This window comes from Hemicordylus capensis, chromosome 5 (genome assembly GCF_027244095.1).
Source record: "Hemicordylus capensis ecotype Gifberg chromosome 5, rHemCap1.1.pri, whole genome shotgun sequence".
Taxonomy (NCBI): Eukaryota; Metazoa; Chordata; class Lepidosauria; order Squamata; family Cordylidae; genus Hemicordylus; species Hemicordylus capensis.
In genome coordinates, this window is record NC_069661.1 from 126,236,526 (window position 1) to 126,254,171 (window position 17,646).

Consider the following 17,646-nt stretch of genomic DNA (forward strand, 5'->3'; position numbering starts at 1 on the left):
AATGGTCTGACTCAGTATATGGCAGCTTCCTACATTCCTGTGTTCCTAAGATCATTCATATGGGCTCAGTGGATAATGCAGGTGACGGTCCCTGTGATAACTAATTAGTCCCTGGGTCCAGTAGAACACCTAGTAATAGATACTAGGCTTATGTACCACTAGAAATATTGGATCAATGCCGATCCAGTAATAATACACACACACACAAATTAAATTATCGGGGAGGCTAAAACAGCCTCCTCAACATTATCAGTATTGGTATAAGGTCAACATTGACCCGATATTTTACTGATAATCCTTATCATAATCTGGTTTGGAGAAAAAGTCTCCCAAGCCAGCTCTAGATCTAGATTTAAAGGACTACACCCCTGAAAATTGGTTGTGGAGGCCAAGGTAACCCCCAGGGAGCACCCTCCTGAAAGGTTACCTTGGTCCTAACCAGTTTTCCCTCTAACATGGATTCCCAGATGTTGTTGGCTACAGCTCCCATAATCCCCAAACAAAAGCCGTTTCATCTGGGGATTCTGGGAGTTGTAGTCAACAACTTCTGGGAATCCCTGTTAGAGGGAACACTGCTCCTAACTCCACTTCCCCCAATGTAATGCTTAAAAACCATCCCAGAGCCAGTTTGGAGAGTCTCTCCAAGCCGCCAGGCAAGTTTTGTTCCGATATAACTATCAGAAGTAGGATTTCCAATGGGACAGCAAGGAATTATGTTGGAATTCCGACTATTGGGAATCCCTGCTGCTATATCAGAACTCCTTCCATTGATGCCCAATAGTGGGCTTATTGGTCTGATATTCCTATCAGACCAACACAATTACACAACCCTAATAGATACTATACATTCAGTGTGCCAGTTAGCTGCCTCCTTGCAGCTAACTTTACCCAAGCTCAGCACTTATATCCAGAGGCAAGCACAGAATCCAGAAAGAGTGCCTCTCCCAGTTCTCACATGCTAGGGTTCAAGATCATTTGGAGAAACTCTCCCTAGGTTTAATGTCTGCCTCTGCATACCAGAGCTGAACCTGGGGAAAGTTGGGGGTGTAGCTAGAGAAGTGCATCAGCACAGGGGCATGGTTAATTGCCTTGCTTCTCTTTCCCCTTGTGCAAGGCACATGCACCCCTCCTTCCTATATTTAACCTAGGCAAGGAATTGTACCCATGTACCCTGCCAGCACTTCAGTATTCACCAAACATCCTACTCCACATCTAAATATAATCCCTAGTGGTAGGTGGTAAGTTTGCTTGGATGTGGAGTGTAAAACACAAGGAATATCTGGGTTAAACTTTCAACAAAAGAGTATATTTATTAAAGAGAAATAACAAGAGGATATGTTTTAAGTATTGATTATTAAATAGTAAGAAATGGAATAGAACAGCGTTGTACCTAGGCCTTGGCTACATTCTATTCCCTATTGGAACTTAAAAGCCAGATTCTACCTAGCTTCCTCTCCCAATATCACAACTGGTCCATGGAAGTCTTCCTTGTAATCAGCTCCTGTTTTTCACAGGCCAGTTAACTCTTTAACTGCTGGGCTTCTGGTGTCTTTGCAGTTTCCTCAGCTCACCAAGTGCTCCAAGTAAATGAGACCTAGCTCACTGTTAGGTCTTCCATCACTGAGAACTGCAGCTTCTTTTTGAAGAATCTTCAGGGCCAGACCAACTCAGAGCAACTCCTTAAAGAGAACCTCAACCTTCCACTCTCCCTTTCAGCCTTCTAGGTGATTTAACGCTCTGCAGTTTGCCCTCTCTCCTGCTGCTGCTTGCTCCCTCTCTTCTCTGCTGCTCTGGTAGTCTTCTCCCTCCTGGATCACCTCCTGGTGACTGCCCTTGTCCCTAAAACCGGCAACTGCTACCTGAGTCCTACTCTCCCCCTCTTTTTATATGCCTCTCCTATAGAATGTTGAGGAGTTTTGACCAATTATTAGATATCTTCCCTTGTTCAACCTCATTGACTGAAACCAAAGCTGTCCTGGAGTTCTGGTTGGACTGTTTTGGGTTATCTTGGGTCCTACGGTTTGAATCCAGCTATTGCTTTTTCCTAGACAGCCATAAAACCAGGCAGTCTCATATACTGTAAAAGTAAAGTATGCTGTTGAGTCAGAATTGACTCCTGGTGACCACAGAGCCCTGTGATTGTCTTTGGTAGAATACAGGAGGGATTTACCATTGCCATCTCCCCCACAGTATGAGATGATGCCTTTCAGCATTTTCCTATATGGCTGCTGCCCCATACAGGTGTTTCCCATAGTCTAGGAAACACACCAGTGAGGATTGAAACCAGCAACCTCTGGCTTGCTAGTCAAGTCATTTCTCCGCTGTGCCATTAGGTAGCTTCTCATATACTGTACAACCTCTTTATTTGATACATAATAGCCTCAGTTCAGCCCAAGAAGTGCCCTGAATACAATGCATCAACACCACTATAAACAATCTTTACAATCAAACTCTCCACATCCCTTTTCCAGCATTCCATGGGGAGCCACCTAATGGTGCAGCAGAGAAGTAACTGGCCTAGGGAGCAAGAGGACATCCCTTTTCCAGCATTCCATGGGGAGCCACCTAATGGTGCAGCAGAGAAGTAACTGGCCTAGGGAGCAAGAGGTTGCTGGTTTGAATCTCCACTGGTAACACCTATATCGGGCAGCAATGATATAGGAAGGTGTTGAAAGGTATCATCTCATACTGCTCAGGAGATGGCAATGGTAACCGCCGCCCCCCGGTATTCTGCCAAAGAAAACCACATGGCTCTGTGGTCGCCAGGAGTCAACACTGACTTGACCCACAGTTTTACCTTTAATATCTAAATAGGGCTATTGCATTATAGCCCCTGCTAACGTGACAAAGAGGCACCTTTTAATGTGGTGATTCTCTTTATTTAGCAGGGGGAGAGTAACTGGCCCTATCCACCCCCAGCACAGTATCCCTCCAGTGACTGTTGCTGGTGTCTGCCTTATTGTTTTGTTTTAGAATGTAGGCCCTTTGGGGACAGGGAGCCATCTTATTTGTTTGTTATTTCTCTGTGTAAACCGCCCTGAGCCATTTTTGGAAGGGCGGTATAGAAATCGAAATCGAATGAATGAATGAATAATGCTTAACTTCAGAAGTCAGATTCTGCTCCCTCCTCCATTCATTCTTTTTCACTCAGAAAAGCAGCCTTTAAGTCTGTTTGATAGGTGATCATGACATGGTTTTAAGATATTATGCATGTGGTTCTTGATGTGTTTCTATTAAATTAAGATTTCCTTTAAAATCAGAAATTTAAAGAAATGTCAATCACATATACATTAACACTTCAAAATTTAAAATATCAGACTTTTTTTTTTAACTTCACCTTGTAGCTTACAGGCAACATTCTCCCTAGTACACTACTATAGCTCCTTAAAATGGCCAGTGCATGGTGAATTTATAACCAGCATGCAGCATGTTGACATATATACACAAGCACACTCCTGGAACAGAACATTTTAAAATATATGTTGCAGCAAAACATCTTATTTCTGAATTCAGTGAGGCTAATCTTCTTGCCGTTTCTGGCAGCTTATAATTGAGGTAGTGTTCAGTTACTGATGAAGCCGAGTTCAGTTTTTCAAAACCAAAGCAAAGCATTCTTACATCCTTTATTCAGCATTCCTTTATTTTCTGGGGCATAACAATTTTCCTTGGGATAGGAAAGTCCTGTGAACAGGCCCTCTCGGGTTAAATGCTAGAATCCACAGCACTGCTTTATGTCACTTGCTTAATATAGAACCAAATTTTGCCAACCTGCATAAACCCTTGTATGAAAATAGAGGTGACGCGTTGTGTTCAGCCCAGCGGCTGCTTTGATATATGAATTGCGGCAGGCATGCAGTCACATGACCTTGACACCGAAATGTCCAGTAGCATGAAGAAGATCCCCTGATTTCTTCCTCCTGTTTTGCCAGGAGCAGAGCTGGGGAGCTGGAAAAACTTCTCTGCATGGGAAAATAGATAAATCCAGGTATATATCAAGAAACAGATTTGAATAGGGATTCACACTGATAAATACAGTTGCCTAAAACAAAAATGGAGATTGGCAAACTGTCCAGATTTTTTAAAATTTGCAGTTCTTTCTTCGAGGGCTGAAGACCCTTCAGTTGGAGAGGTGACCTCCACTCTTGCAGCTGGAGGGCTGAAGACCACCTTAACCCTGAGGGGCAGGATGCCTATGAGTACCAGTTGCAGGGGAGTGACAGCAGGAGAGAGGGCATGCCCTCAACTCCTGCCTGTGGCTTCCAGTGGCATCTGGTGGGCCACTGTGCGAAACAGGATGCTGGAGTAGATGGGCCTGATCTAGCAGGGCTGTTCTTATGTTGTTCTGTGTCTGTTTCCCAACTGTTCCCACACACACGGACACCCATCCATATTACTTAGTCCATGCACTGAGTACAGGTAGTGCTACCTCTTCTCTTCTCTACCCGTTCCTACCAGCTATTCCGACCCTTGATCTCATATTGCTAATATGAGCATGCCTGTGTAACTTCAGAATGCCTGGAATAAGAATATAAGAACAAAAAACCCTGTTGGATTAGACCAAGAGTCTGTCTACTGCAGCATCCTATTTCCAACAGTTAGGACAGCTTTCTCCCCTTTTCCCTTTTAAAAGATTGATGTTCTGTCATCTGCTTTCTTCTCTTCTAGTATAACGATCCCCAATCTTGGGTCTCCAGATGTTGTTGGACTACAACTCCTATCATCCCCAGCTATAATAACCTTTCTGGTGACCTTGTCAACTTGCTCTAGAATTTCATTTCTCCTCCGCTATATTTGATTCCCCCCCCCGCCCTGCCCCACAGCCCACCCTGCAAAGTAGTTCAGGCATGGGTATCTGGCCAGTATTTTCTGATATGCAAAGAATTTCTTCAGTTTCTCTGCAATCTCTCTATTCTCCTTCAGTTATCTCTTCACATCTTTGTCATCTCTTCTATAGCACCTCAGGCAGCTGCTATGGAGGGCTAGGGAGGGTTTGGTTCAGTCGGTTAAAGATAGAACTTTTAAAGCCAATGGCAATGGAGGTCATCCCCCAACCCTGGTCCAGTTTATCTGAATTTTTGTTAGGAGGACAGATTTTTTTGTCTGTCAAATATATGTGTCCCATGCTTTAATGTTATATCTCATTTGAGAGTGAAGAACCATAGCCTTGCCCGAGCTGGTTATCCAAAATCTGACACTGTGTGTTGGGGTGGGGGTGGAGGGGTGTGTGTGTGTGTGTGTGTGTGTGTGTGTGTGTGTGTGTGTGTGTGTGTATGATGTTATTAAAGCTAGCAACAGCCCTGCCTGATACAGAAACAAAGGAAACTGGGTCTGACTAATTTAACGCACACTGTACACGGGCCATATGTCGAGATGGAAGGTCAGATCATGATAGCTTCTGTACAGAACCTTTCAGCAAGGTTAAAAACTTTAGCACTGTTTATACAATTAACTGTGGATAAAAAAACAACTGTGCAATGGGGGAACAGGATCACAGCAGCAAGTCCTGTCCCTTGCTTGACACGTGTGCATTTGCACGTCTGTAACATGCCTGCATGTGTACAAACTGTATGCATGTAGGTTCATATGTGCAGTTGAGAACCTATGTGTATGCGCATAGACACATTGCAGACAGGAAACAAATGAGTGCATGGTGCAAATGGGGTTTCTTGCTCTGATTCGGCTTTCCTTATGCATGTTAGGTGTACATGTGGTTGATTATCTAAGTAGTGCTCTTATACAGGATTCTGCCTTTAACCCAGGTAAATAAAAGGTCTTTGCCTGTCGCTGAAAGGAAAAGAAGACTCTGCAGCAGGCATACCTATCTGGGGAAAGAGTTCTACAACTGGAGTGTCACCACTAAAAAGGCCCTTTTCCCTGCCTAAATGGAGAAGGGAGGGGCACTTGGAGAAGGGCCTCTGAAGATCATCTCAGTATTTGGGCAGATTTGTATGGGAGTAGGTAGCCCTTTAGATACGTAGGTCTCATGCCATACTTTGAATCATGTCACTCATAAATGGGCTGGTAGCCAGTGAAACTATTTAAGAAGTGGCATGTTCTGTTCTGTCCAAAGTCAACAGTCTAGCAGCTGTATTCTGGACGAACAGAAATGTTCAAATTGTCCTCAAACGCGAACCCATGTACAGTGAATTGCAGTAGCCTAATCTGGAGGTTACCAGAACATAGATCACAGTGACTAGCTAGCGCACCACCTGTAGCTGAAGGAACATACTTTGTGTGACTTGGACATCCAACCAGATCTAAAGGCATCCCCAGACTGTGAATTTGGTCCTTCAGTGGAGTACAGCCAATTCACAAATGCAAGAAATGTCACATTGTCCAAATTGACAACAAATAGAAAGGAATAATGGAATTTAGAGCTGGAAGGACTTTGGGGGTCTTTGAATCCAACCTCCTGCTCAGAGCTGATAGATGAGGAGGATCTATGATTTAGCAGATGTGTTAAAATGAAGAGGTGACCACATTATAGCTGTAAGAACACATCAGGTAAGTTGTTGTTGTTGTTGTTTACACAGTCAGATAGGTGTTATTGACTGGTTTGTTTTATCCAGACATCAAGTCCTTCCCAAGGACCTGGGATGGCTGAATTTTATTGTCAATGTTGTTGCTGTTATTATTATAGATATCGTCGCAGAATATAGGCTGTTCCCAGTAAAGTTGCTTTTTGTAATTGACTGATGGTGATTTCTGTGGCCCCTATGGTGTTGAGGTGCTCTTCAAGGTCTTTTGGAATTGCACCTAGGGTGCCAATTACCACTGGGATTATTTTGGTCTTTTTCTGCCACAGATGATGATGATGATGATTACATTTATATCCCGCTTTTCCTCCAAGGAGCCCAGAGTGGTGTACTACATACTTGAGTTTCTCTTTCACAACAACCCTATGAAGTAGGTTAGGCTGAGAGAGAAGTGACTGGCCCAGAGTCACCCAGCTAGTTTCATGGCTGAATGGGGATTTGAACTCGGGTCTCCCTGGTCCTAGTCCAGCACTCTAACCACTACACCACACTGCATAACTAATTACATAAATCTATTATTAATTCTTGTAGACGTGCCTCTGTGGGGATGCGTCCCGGCAACCCAGCGGATTGGCTGGTCTGTGGAGGTGCCGGATTGGCTGGGCAGCGGTTGGCCACGTAGGGAAGTGGCCACTTTGGGAGGGAAGGGAAGGAAGGAAAGTGGGCAAGTGGAGAGGAGAACTGAAGGGACTGGGGCAGAAGGGAGTGGGGAAGCTGAGGGGAGAGAAAGCGGTGGAGCCTGGCTGGGCAGAGACAAACAGCTGGCCGCTTCGGAAGATGCTCTCTAGAGGGAGGGCCGTGCAGGAAGGAGCTGGCTGAATGCTTGGCCGCCCAACGCACCAGGGACTGGAGGAAGGAGGAGGCGGCAACGGCCAGCAGGGAAAACACAAGCAGGCTAAAAAGTGGTGGTGGGGGGATGCATGAATGAGAGAGAGAGAGAAAGAGGGGGAAGGGGCTTTTCAGTAGCCTTATGAGATCACCTGGCATTCTGTGTGTCTGTGTCTGTGTCCCCCTGCCCCGCACCATCAACTTCGCAACGCCTGGACCAATATGAATCAAATCGGGTACAGTTGTAGGCACACATAGGGAAACCTCAATGACATAGTTTGTGATGATGTCATCCACCCCAATTCAAGATGGCGGAAGCATAAACATTTGAGGTGCAAGTGGACTAACTTGTGAATTGCTGAACCGATTTGAACCAAATTTGCTTCAGCTGTAGGGGCACATAGGGATGCCCCCATGGTGGAAATTTTGATGATGTTATTCACCCCAATTCAAGATGGCAGACATGTGAACATTTGAGGTGCAAGTGCACTAACTTGTGGACTGTCTAACCGAGTTGAACCAAATTTGGTACAGTTGTAGTGAGTGACACACAGAGACACCTCAGTTGTGTAGTTTGTAATAATCTCACTCCCCCCCCCCCCCGATCCAGGATGGCAGATGTGTGAAAATTTGAGGCACAAGAGATCTAACATGTGGACCTTGATTTGAATCAAATTTAGCCCAGTTGTAGAGATAGTGAAAGTAGGCAGATTAGTTCTTACTACAACTTCTTTAATTTCCAAATGTTGTAGAAAGCACTGTGTCTGTGGAATTTGCCACAGCTTTCCATTTCTTTAAATCATTTGTATCTTTCCCTGCCCTCTATCTACTTTACTATATGCATGAGTGAATTGATTAAACCTTGCAAAAAATCATCTTGATATGATCACCTGCTAAAAAGCAAAGAGACAGATTTTAAGATAGTGGCTCATTTATATTTAGTAGGGGAAGAGCCAGTGTCCGTCATCAGTCTAACACAGTGTCCTTCCCAAGTCACAGGTGTTGTTGCTGCTCTCTCTCTCTCTCTCTCTCTCTCTCTCTCCCTCTCCCCCCCCCCCGTATTAGATTGTGGGCCTCTGTCCCCATGAGGGAACCATCATCTTCTTTTTTCTGTGTAAGCTGCTTTAAGAACTTTTTCATTGAAAAGCAGTATCCATCATCATCATCATTGGCATGAGCCAGTGTGGTGCAAAAAGAATAAAAATAATAAAATTCACTGGGTGAAAATAGTGACCAGTCCATTCTCATGACCAGTGCTACCTGGGCAAGCCCAGGTAGAGCTGGTTGACTGGGGCCCTAGAATCGCTCCTGATTCTGCCGTTCGTTTCCTGAGTAGCCCTGATCGGCTACCCAGGTTTAAAATGGGGTAGGAGGACAAGTACAGACGCCTACCTCACTTGCTGGTTGTCTGGGGCTCTGCACTGCTAGCAGCTGCTCCCAGTCTGCCAGCAGCCATCTTTATGATAGAGCCGGTGTGTGTGTGTGTGTGTGTGTGTGTGTGTGTGTGTGTGTGTGTGTGTGTAAAATGGCCAGGCAACACAGAGCTTCCCCAATGCACTGTGCTGCTTGCATGGTGCATTGTGGGATACTTGGTAACCCCAGCTTGCTTCCCCCCTCTCAATCCCCAATGGGCTCTCCGCTGCACTGCTTGTGTGGGCACGTGGGTGGCAGAGCCCAAAAGAGGCTCCCGTCATGTGAGGTAGCTTTCTGCCTCCCCTCCAGCCCACCCCCATTTATGAGAATGGGCTCATTATCTTCCAGCCTAATATATCTCACAGGCTTCCTATGAGAATAACACTGCATAGAACTGCCTGTTTCCAGAAGTTTAAAGGACTAAAAAAGACTTTAAGGACTCAAAGTATTACCATCTCGATGCATATTGTGCAGCTGTTTCCCTCTGCTATCAGCTGACCTGACAACCCATTTCCACAGAAGTCAAGGAACAGTATACAAGATGAACAGCGACCTCCTCAGCATTTTCTTGAGGCTGTGGCTGACTTCTTGGTTGCCATGCGATCCATACCATTTTGTGTCACATTATGTTCTGGATGCTCCACCATAAACTGACAGTTTTTGGTAGAGCAGGTCTACATGATTTGCTTTCATAGTGATACCAACACCCTCCTTCAGGTATGTCAGCTTACTAGTCATCCATATGTTCGAATGTACAGAAACTACAAAGAAGGAAAACAACTGGTGTTCTGTGAGTGGCCTTCTGTGTAATCACACAACCTACTTTACTTCTTTGCTGCAGGTGTTTGACTCTTATGCTAGGTCTTGACACCTAAGTGGTAGTTGTGAAGGAATGGGGTGAGGAGGTGCTTGCTTTGAGGTTAGGGGACATGAGCACCCACTCCTTGGCCTAAGCTCCAGAATGCTCCCAGATCTGTCTCTCTGCAGGCACAGAACCCATGTGTATGTTTGCATAATGACCACTCCAAGAACACTGGTTACGGTATGATAACTGGGACAAATATGGTTGTGTGAATGTACCCTAACTCTGTTCTGGTAGAGTTTAAAGGCTTGCTCAGATGTCATTTTGTGAACCCAGCATGAAAAGGACCAATGTTCACTGGTTCGTGCATGCCCTCGCCCTGCCCTGACATCCCACAAACCCGGAATTTGGTCAGGTGTTCCTTTCAATCTGGAGAGAGTAAGCTATGGGCACATGCAAACTTGAGGTTTGCTTCTTCTTCCACCAGGTTTACTAAATAAAGAGGAGTGACCAGAATCTGGGATGTTGGGAGCTTCTATACATTCTGCCTTTTGTTAACAATAAACAGATGTAGCAGCCTCATTCTTACCCTCTACTAGTATTTAGAGTCTTAAAAGTATCCACTTACTTTTGTGTGTTGACTTCTGTTTAATCTGATCTCATTATGCAGACATATACTGCGTATTATTAATGCACAACTAAGCCAGATGGCGTCTCCAGAGCATTCTCCTGAAGAGGGCCATCTGGCTAGAACTATGGTATTGATGGGTAGCTGTTCATGCGTATGGAATTAATATTACAAGGGGAGAATACTGCAGAAAAGGAGGGACACCATAACATGCATGCATGCATTCTCCCCTTCCAAGAACAGGGTTCTGGATCAACAAGGTGCCACATGGGATTAGGATGCAAAACCCTCCCCCATTTCATCATTGGCCCCTCTTCCTAATCAAATTGCAATCAAGCTGTTTCACAGGAACATAGGAATCTGCCTCATACTGAGGCAGACCATTGATCATCTAGCTCAGTATTGTCTTCACAGACTGGCAGTGGCTTCTCCAAGGTTGCAGGCAGGAATCTCTCTCAGCCCTATCTTGGAGATGCCAGGGAGGCAACCTGGAACCTTCTACATCATGCAAGCAGCAGATCCCCAGAGTGGCCCCATTCCACTTTATGTTTGTCTGGCCTGCATATAATTAGGATGGGATGAAGATGAGTCTCCCAAAGATTACCTTGGCTGCATGGCTTTTCATTGTGAAATACAGGATAGCATCATGACAGGCCCATTAAAAAATAAGTTCTCACAGAAATGACAAACTTTATACTTTAAGGAAGCAACAAGAAGAGTATCTATGGAAATGAGTGAGGCTGTTCTCACAACACAAGCTGCCTGGGTTACCCCAGGCAGCTCGTGTCGTCTGGAGTGCCTGGAGCGGAGGGCTCCCAGATGCTCCAGAGGAGTATAGCCCGACTTTTCTTAAAATGAACCTGTGGTTTGTTTTACCTCAGTAGGGTGGGCTAAAGGGTTTTAGCTGGGGGCACTGGTGTGAACGATTGCCCCCCAGTTAAAAAGGCTTCCGTCTGGCCTGTTGCCATCTGAGTCAGCGTGGTGTAGTGGCTAGTGTGCCGGACTAGGACCGGGGAGACCCGGGTTCAAATCCCCATTCAGCCATGAGACCTGCTGAGTAACTCTGGGCCAGTGACTTCTCTCTCAGCCTAACCTACTTCACAGGGTTGTTGTGAGGAGAAACTCAAGTATGTAGTACACCGCTCTGGGCTCCTTGGAGGAAGGGCGGGATATAAAATGTAAACTAAACTAAAAATAAAAATAAAAATTCTGGCAGCGAGCTGAGGGGAAAGAGTGGCCATGCTGAGTGGGGCGACTGCTCTAATAAGAGCGGCCACTGTGCTCACGGCACAAGGCACTCTGGGATGTGGAGGGGGAAGCCCTCATGCTCCCATCTTTTGCCTTCACTGTGCCACCACTTATGTGGGTGCACAGCAAAGGCAAAGACGACAACACTTGTCTGCTAAGAAAGGCAGGCGAGTTCCTGCCTTCCCCACAGACCTCCCCAGCAGTGGTGTGAGATCATGAGAATCACCTCCCTGAGATACACAGGTTTTCATTGCAAAATGTGTCACTGCTCTTCTTTAGGAAGTTGGGGTCATTTTGTGCTTCAACTCCCAATTCCTAGCATAATAATAACTGAACAACTGAAGGGGGGGAAATTAAACATCTATAAAATCCAGTAAGAAATACATTGCATATAATTTAATTGCCAGTAAAGTGGCATGGTTAGAAAGAACCTCACAGCTATTTCCTTGGGCCCAAGGGAGCATGGAGCTTGTATTCCTTGCACAGGATACCTGCACTGAATAAGGAGTTACTAGGAGATCTTCAAGGCCCCTTCCAACCCAGAAAGTGAAGGAGCTGTTTGACTTTGTCCTAGAATATCTCACTGAGTGATGCAGCAGCCGTTGTGTATGGTTTGGTTATAAACAACAAAACTTGTTTGGATTTAACTTTTGGTTCAATAGGTTGACACAACACCCACCAACTTTCAGCCCCACCATGGGGCAGATATCAATCATGGTGTACAATAATGCACTGTACCACCCTGACACAAGATTGTGATGCCAAATAACAACTAGTAGTAGCTTTTATTTATTTTGCACAGTTTCACCCTGACTTTCCATTTTAAAATGTTTAAGATTGCCTCCAATAAAAACTTATAGAGCACCACCCTGAATAGCACTTGCATAGATGGAAAACATTCCACTGATGCTGTGGGGAAGAGATGAGTTTCACCGACCCCCACTTCCCTTTGTTTCCCCTAAAAATATGTTTGTGAGGCATCACAAGGTATATTTCCGGCAGGTACAGAGGGTTGCAGACGGAAAAGGAGAATTGACAAAAATCCCGCCCACTTCATGAACACAGAACACCATCTTCTGTACACAGAAGTGCTGGTTGGGATAATTCCATTGCAATAAAATACATCACAATAAAAATATATTTAAAAGGCAAAAGAGTGTCATTTAAAATTGGAACCATTCTCATGTCAAAGAGAAAAATGAATATGATTGGACACATAGTTAATTGCTGACAATATAAAAATATAATCATCATATTAATATTAATAATTAATACTGTTACTTAGTGCCATTAGTGAGCATGGTACTTTACAGAATATACAAGGATAGGTCCCTGCTCCAAGGAGTTTATAATCTAAAAGTCACTCTTTTGACTCTGAAATCACCTGTACCCTTTCCTCAAAGACCTGATTTGCCTCCAAATTACTTTTACTGCTTTTAAGAAGTGTTCTACCTATGAGAAATGTGTTTATTTTTTCAATAAGTTGATATCTATTAATTTCATTTAGAATATTTCTGGGATCATATGGAACGATCAGGTCCCTCAGAGCAGCAATAGACTGCTTGATCCCCCTGGTTTCTGTTCAAATTGGCAAATTTGTAGCAATTAGCTATCACATTTACTTTTGGCACAAAAAAGTCTTTGAGATCGTGAGTGCAGTCTCTCATATTTATCAGTTGTAAAGGAAAAGGAGTAGAAAATACATTGCCCTTTTATTCCAAAGGAATGGATAAGCAATTCATCTTTTCTTAATTTAGACTTCTCTACATCATTAATTGCAAGCAGATAATTCTATAACCAAACCTTACACTGGGAAAAGCCATCACTGCAAGCCAAACTGAGACAGTTCTGTCAGAAGCAAAAAAAGAGAGAGCAAGAATTTCCCAGAGGGCCGGTTTGGGCAATAGGGGGAAGGGGATGTGCCAACAATGTGCCTGTTATGACATCCTCTACAGACATCTTGATGTCCTCTTGGCATGCCTCTTTATTGTGGGGGGGTGGACAGTGCATCCAAATGGCCTCTCCACATGCACTCCAAATACCTCTAAGTATTTGGGGCACCTGTGAAGGGGACATTCTGAAGAAGCCCCGCCCCCACGTGATAAAAGGACCTTCTAAGAGAGCACTGGGACCTTCATGAAGCACCTGTATCAGTGTGGCCCTTCCTAATTATGTAGCTGGTGAAATTTCACCCAAACCAGCCCACTGTGAAACTTTTGCTCATTTAGCTGCATGAGGAAGACACTGAGGGAATTGTTGTAATTACTCCAAGAACACTCACTGATGTGGAGGAGCATTAGTCAACTGCTGCAAACTAAGCACTTGTTTATGTTTGGTCTGTAAAACAGAGCTTACCTTTGGGCCTTGCGTTCAAACAGCATACTAAACATGGCCCACATTAATATACAGGATGAGTCTTGTTTTACATCAGTTTCTCAAATACAAGGTGGAGATTATGCAGACCTTCAGGCAATGTTAACCTGATGCTACTTTCCTTCCAGCACTAAACTATGCCTTTGGTGGGTACCAGAGGTGGGGAGCTTTCACAGTGGTGCTCATCCATCAGTGCAAGTGCAAGCCTTCATCCCCCCGAGCGCCATGAAATGCCTTCTTGGGGTCAAGGGACCCTCAGCTTGGTGCGGGATGTGGCTGCAGAGGAGAAAGGAGTCCTCAGAGAGAAACCCAAGCAGGGAGACTTTCCACACTTTCCAAAAAATTGGACATAACTCTTGGGCTGAAGGCACTTGACGAATTTCTGTTGAGCATTCATGCAGTACATTATCAGAAAAAGCAGATGTGAGACTGACAGATCTTCGTTCTCCCAGCATACTAAATATGTATTTGAGACAATAAGTATTTCTTATTGGAGTCGCTAATTTATGTATATATATTCACTATTCTGTCTTGCTGATCCTGCCAATATCTGTAAATTTGCTAAATTGTCATTTTCAGCTGCTCAGAGAAGTCATTACAGTCCATTGACCACAATTAAAACATCACCTATTATTGTCTCCAATTATGATGCACAACCTCCCCCAGACTTGGTTCCCTGGGAGCAAAGGGATAGGTCTGGAGAAGAGCAGGATGGCGGGGGGGATGCAAAGACTGACAACTCTTTAATTATGAAGGGAGGGAATATTTTCTTATTCGAGTCGCTAATTTATGTCTATATTAGTGAAACATTTTAATATTTAAAGAGGAAAGCCACCTGGTTTTTCCATAGCAATATGGGGGAAAGTATGCATTGAAGAGTGAATCGTTACACAAATCCAGCTGCAGCAGATCCCAGGAAAACTGCACTGGAAGACTTTTGTGGGGACAGTATAGTTGTGGCAGTGTATCTCTGCCATGCCCCTTTGAGATCTTCAGTATGCACAATGACATAGTCCAGGTGCTATATTGACTTTCAAGCTGTTTGTAAGATTTTAACTTCTATAGGTTTTGATTCAACAATGGCTGCTCTTTGTTCTCTTGTAATATAAAAAGGCTCTAACTGTTTTAAATTGGACATCCTTGAGGGGAGAAGGAAGGAGACAAATTTAAACTGGATGTGAGTTAATAACTTTTCTTCTTCAAAGGGAGAGTGCCAAAACAAAAAGGTCCAATCCTGCTGGCTTGCACTAAGTATTGGTCCTAATTAGCTTGGAAATGAATTGTGCATTTATTAAACATTGGTCTCTGCATCACAAATACTATGTAATCTTAACAGACAAGTATTTAAGACTCAGACAAGTATTTGAGGTTACTTGAGCTCTTAAATCTGACACGAAACTATAAAACTACAATATAGACCCTGAACAGAGACCAACTTCTCTTGGCAAATTGCATAAGCTGAAGTGCATGGGGACCAATATTTTGCAATCTAGTTCTATGTATACTTGTTTAGAAGGCCTACTGTATGTTCAGTGGAGTTTACTCCCAGGTAGGTGTGTTTAGGAAGCCTTAGTCCCAAATGTGCATTATAGCCTTAAAGTGTTCTTTCTTGCTTAGGGATACCAAATGAAGACAGGGATGCCAAATCAAAAAGACTCTCTTAATGCCTCCCATTGACTATTCTGTAAGGTAAAGAGACCACATATTTGTAAGCACAACCTAAAAGTTCCTTTATAGAAATAAGTTGAACTATTTCAGCTGACTAAACTTCTTGTGTGCAGGGGTACAGACAGGCAAAGTTTGAGGAGCAACTTAAAATTCAGGGGGAATTCAGTAAAATGAGAGGGGAACTCCTTAGATGCTTCAACGTGCTCTTCACTCCTACTTGTGTGGTGAGATCCTATGCATACTTACAAGGAAGCAAATCACACTGGTCTCCATGGGAACTACTCCCAAGTGTGTACACCAGGGGTTCTCAAACTAGGTTCCCCAGATGTTGAACTACATTTCCCATCTTCTCCAGCTACAATGCTCCAGCATCTGGCTACCCTAGTTTAAGAATCCTTGGTAAAGTGTGCTGTTGAGTTGGTGTCAACTCCTGGTGACCACAGAGCCCTGTGGTTTTTCTTTGGTAGAATACAGGAGGGGTTTACCATTGCCATCTCCCGTGCAGTATGAGATGATGCCTTTCAGCATCTTCCTATATCGCATCTGTAGCCTTAGCTAATTTAACTGTTTTGGCTTTTAACCAGTTGACTAGATATATAGATATCTGCTTAACTGCAGTACCTCAACATACAACATACTTTGGGAGGAGAGCTGGTCTTGTGGTAGCAAGCTTGCTAAACAGGGTCTGCCCTGCTTTCTATTTGAATGGGAGACTTACCTGTGTGAGCACCACAAGATATTCCACTTGGGGGTGGGGCTGCTCTGGGAAGAACATCTGCATGCTTGCATGCAGAAAGTTCCAAGTTCCCTCCTGGGGATCTCCAAGATAGGGCTGAGGACACTACCACCTGCAACCCTGAAGAGGCCTCTAGCAGTCTGGGTAGACAATGTGAGTGAGATGGATCAATGGTCTGACTTGGTATAAGGCAACTTCCTTTGTTCCTATGACTTTAATCAGTTTAGCATGGAAATAAGCTAGAATTCCAAGCTTAACAGGAAACAACTTTGCTGGATTTCCAAGCCAATCCACGTTTGGAAATAAGCTCCTGTGAGTTTCAAGGTCTCTCCACTGCCCTCGCACTGTACTTACTGAGCTGGTGTGGTGGTAGTGGTGGTAAGCAGGGAGGGAGGTCTCTCCTGCTGCATTTCTGCAGTAAATGAGGTGCAGAGATAGTAAGTGAGATCACCTAAAATTTTAGCATGAATATTAAAGTGACAGTTCAGCCAGTTCACGTTTTAGCTGGCCGTCACAGCCCTTATCAGAAGGGTGCTACACTATCACATACCTTGTTCTAGGGTCTTTGTGAGAGAAAATGTTCTCAATGGTAAGGATTATAATTACAGGATATGGATCATAAATAGATGCCATTGAAAATGAAGATTTATTCAAAGGGGAAAACTATAGACAAATAATGAAAATTGAAAGAAAGGTATAATTTATGTGTTTGCAATATCAGCAATAATCCAGCAGGCTGTGCTGTGGAATGGTAGAGTTTCTGAGCTCTACAGACAGGTCTTGCTCTTCTAAAAGCAGGAACAGGATGCAGTTCTGCCGACTTGAAAGGCTGTTTTTCATCTGTGTTCACAGAACTTGATTTTGTATAATGAAAGGATATATGAAACAGTATTTTTAAGTTATGTCCTCAAGGATCTGTTTTCATACTCAAAACATCATTAGAATTCTGTTCCTTTTCAAAGAGCTTAAGCAGGGAGTTACAATCATCCGGGTTTAAAAAAAAAGAAGAGTTCTGCTGATTCTCACTGATCATGGGTATTGGCCCAAAGCAATGATACACGTACTGAGCACAGTCTGTGCAATCTGAGATTGCATTTAGCTCTGAATAAAGATTAAATGGTTTTATTTCTATCATCATTCCAGAACTGGGTATGGCTGAACCCACCCACCCACCCCCATTAAGGATCTTCAAAGAGCTGTACTGCACTCCGGAGTTCCTGCAATATACAGACCCTCCCACCAGACAGATCCCAGTCATGAGTATTTTGCTAGTAATTCATGACTGATTTGATTTCTGTCCTACCTTTCAATCCAGAAGGAACCACAGCAAGCAATAAAATACATTTACATTGCAACTGCTTCTACCCTCTCTAACTCATGGCATTGCTCTGGCCATTGTAGCTATTTCCATTGA

General features: G+C 43.9%; 1 protein-coding gene and 1 long non-coding RNA gene across 7 annotated transcripts in view; both read left to right on the plus strand.

Moving 5' to 3' along the window:
* Window positions 1-17,469, plus strand: part of LOC128327491 (uncharacterized) — a 67,134-nt gene extending 49,665 nt beyond the window's left edge. The window contains exons 2-3 of the long non-coding RNA XR_008308639.1: window positions 15,446-15,517; window positions 17,376-17,469. This is a non-coding gene — a long non-coding RNA (uncharacterized LOC128327491). The remainder of the gene's footprint in view (window positions 1-15,445; window positions 15,518-17,375) is intronic.
* TSPAN9 (tetraspanin 9) overlaps window positions 1-17,646 on the plus strand; it is a 419,005-nt gene that overhangs the window by 359,356 nt on the left and 42,003 nt on the right. The gene's annotated exons all lie outside the window — the stretch shown is intronic.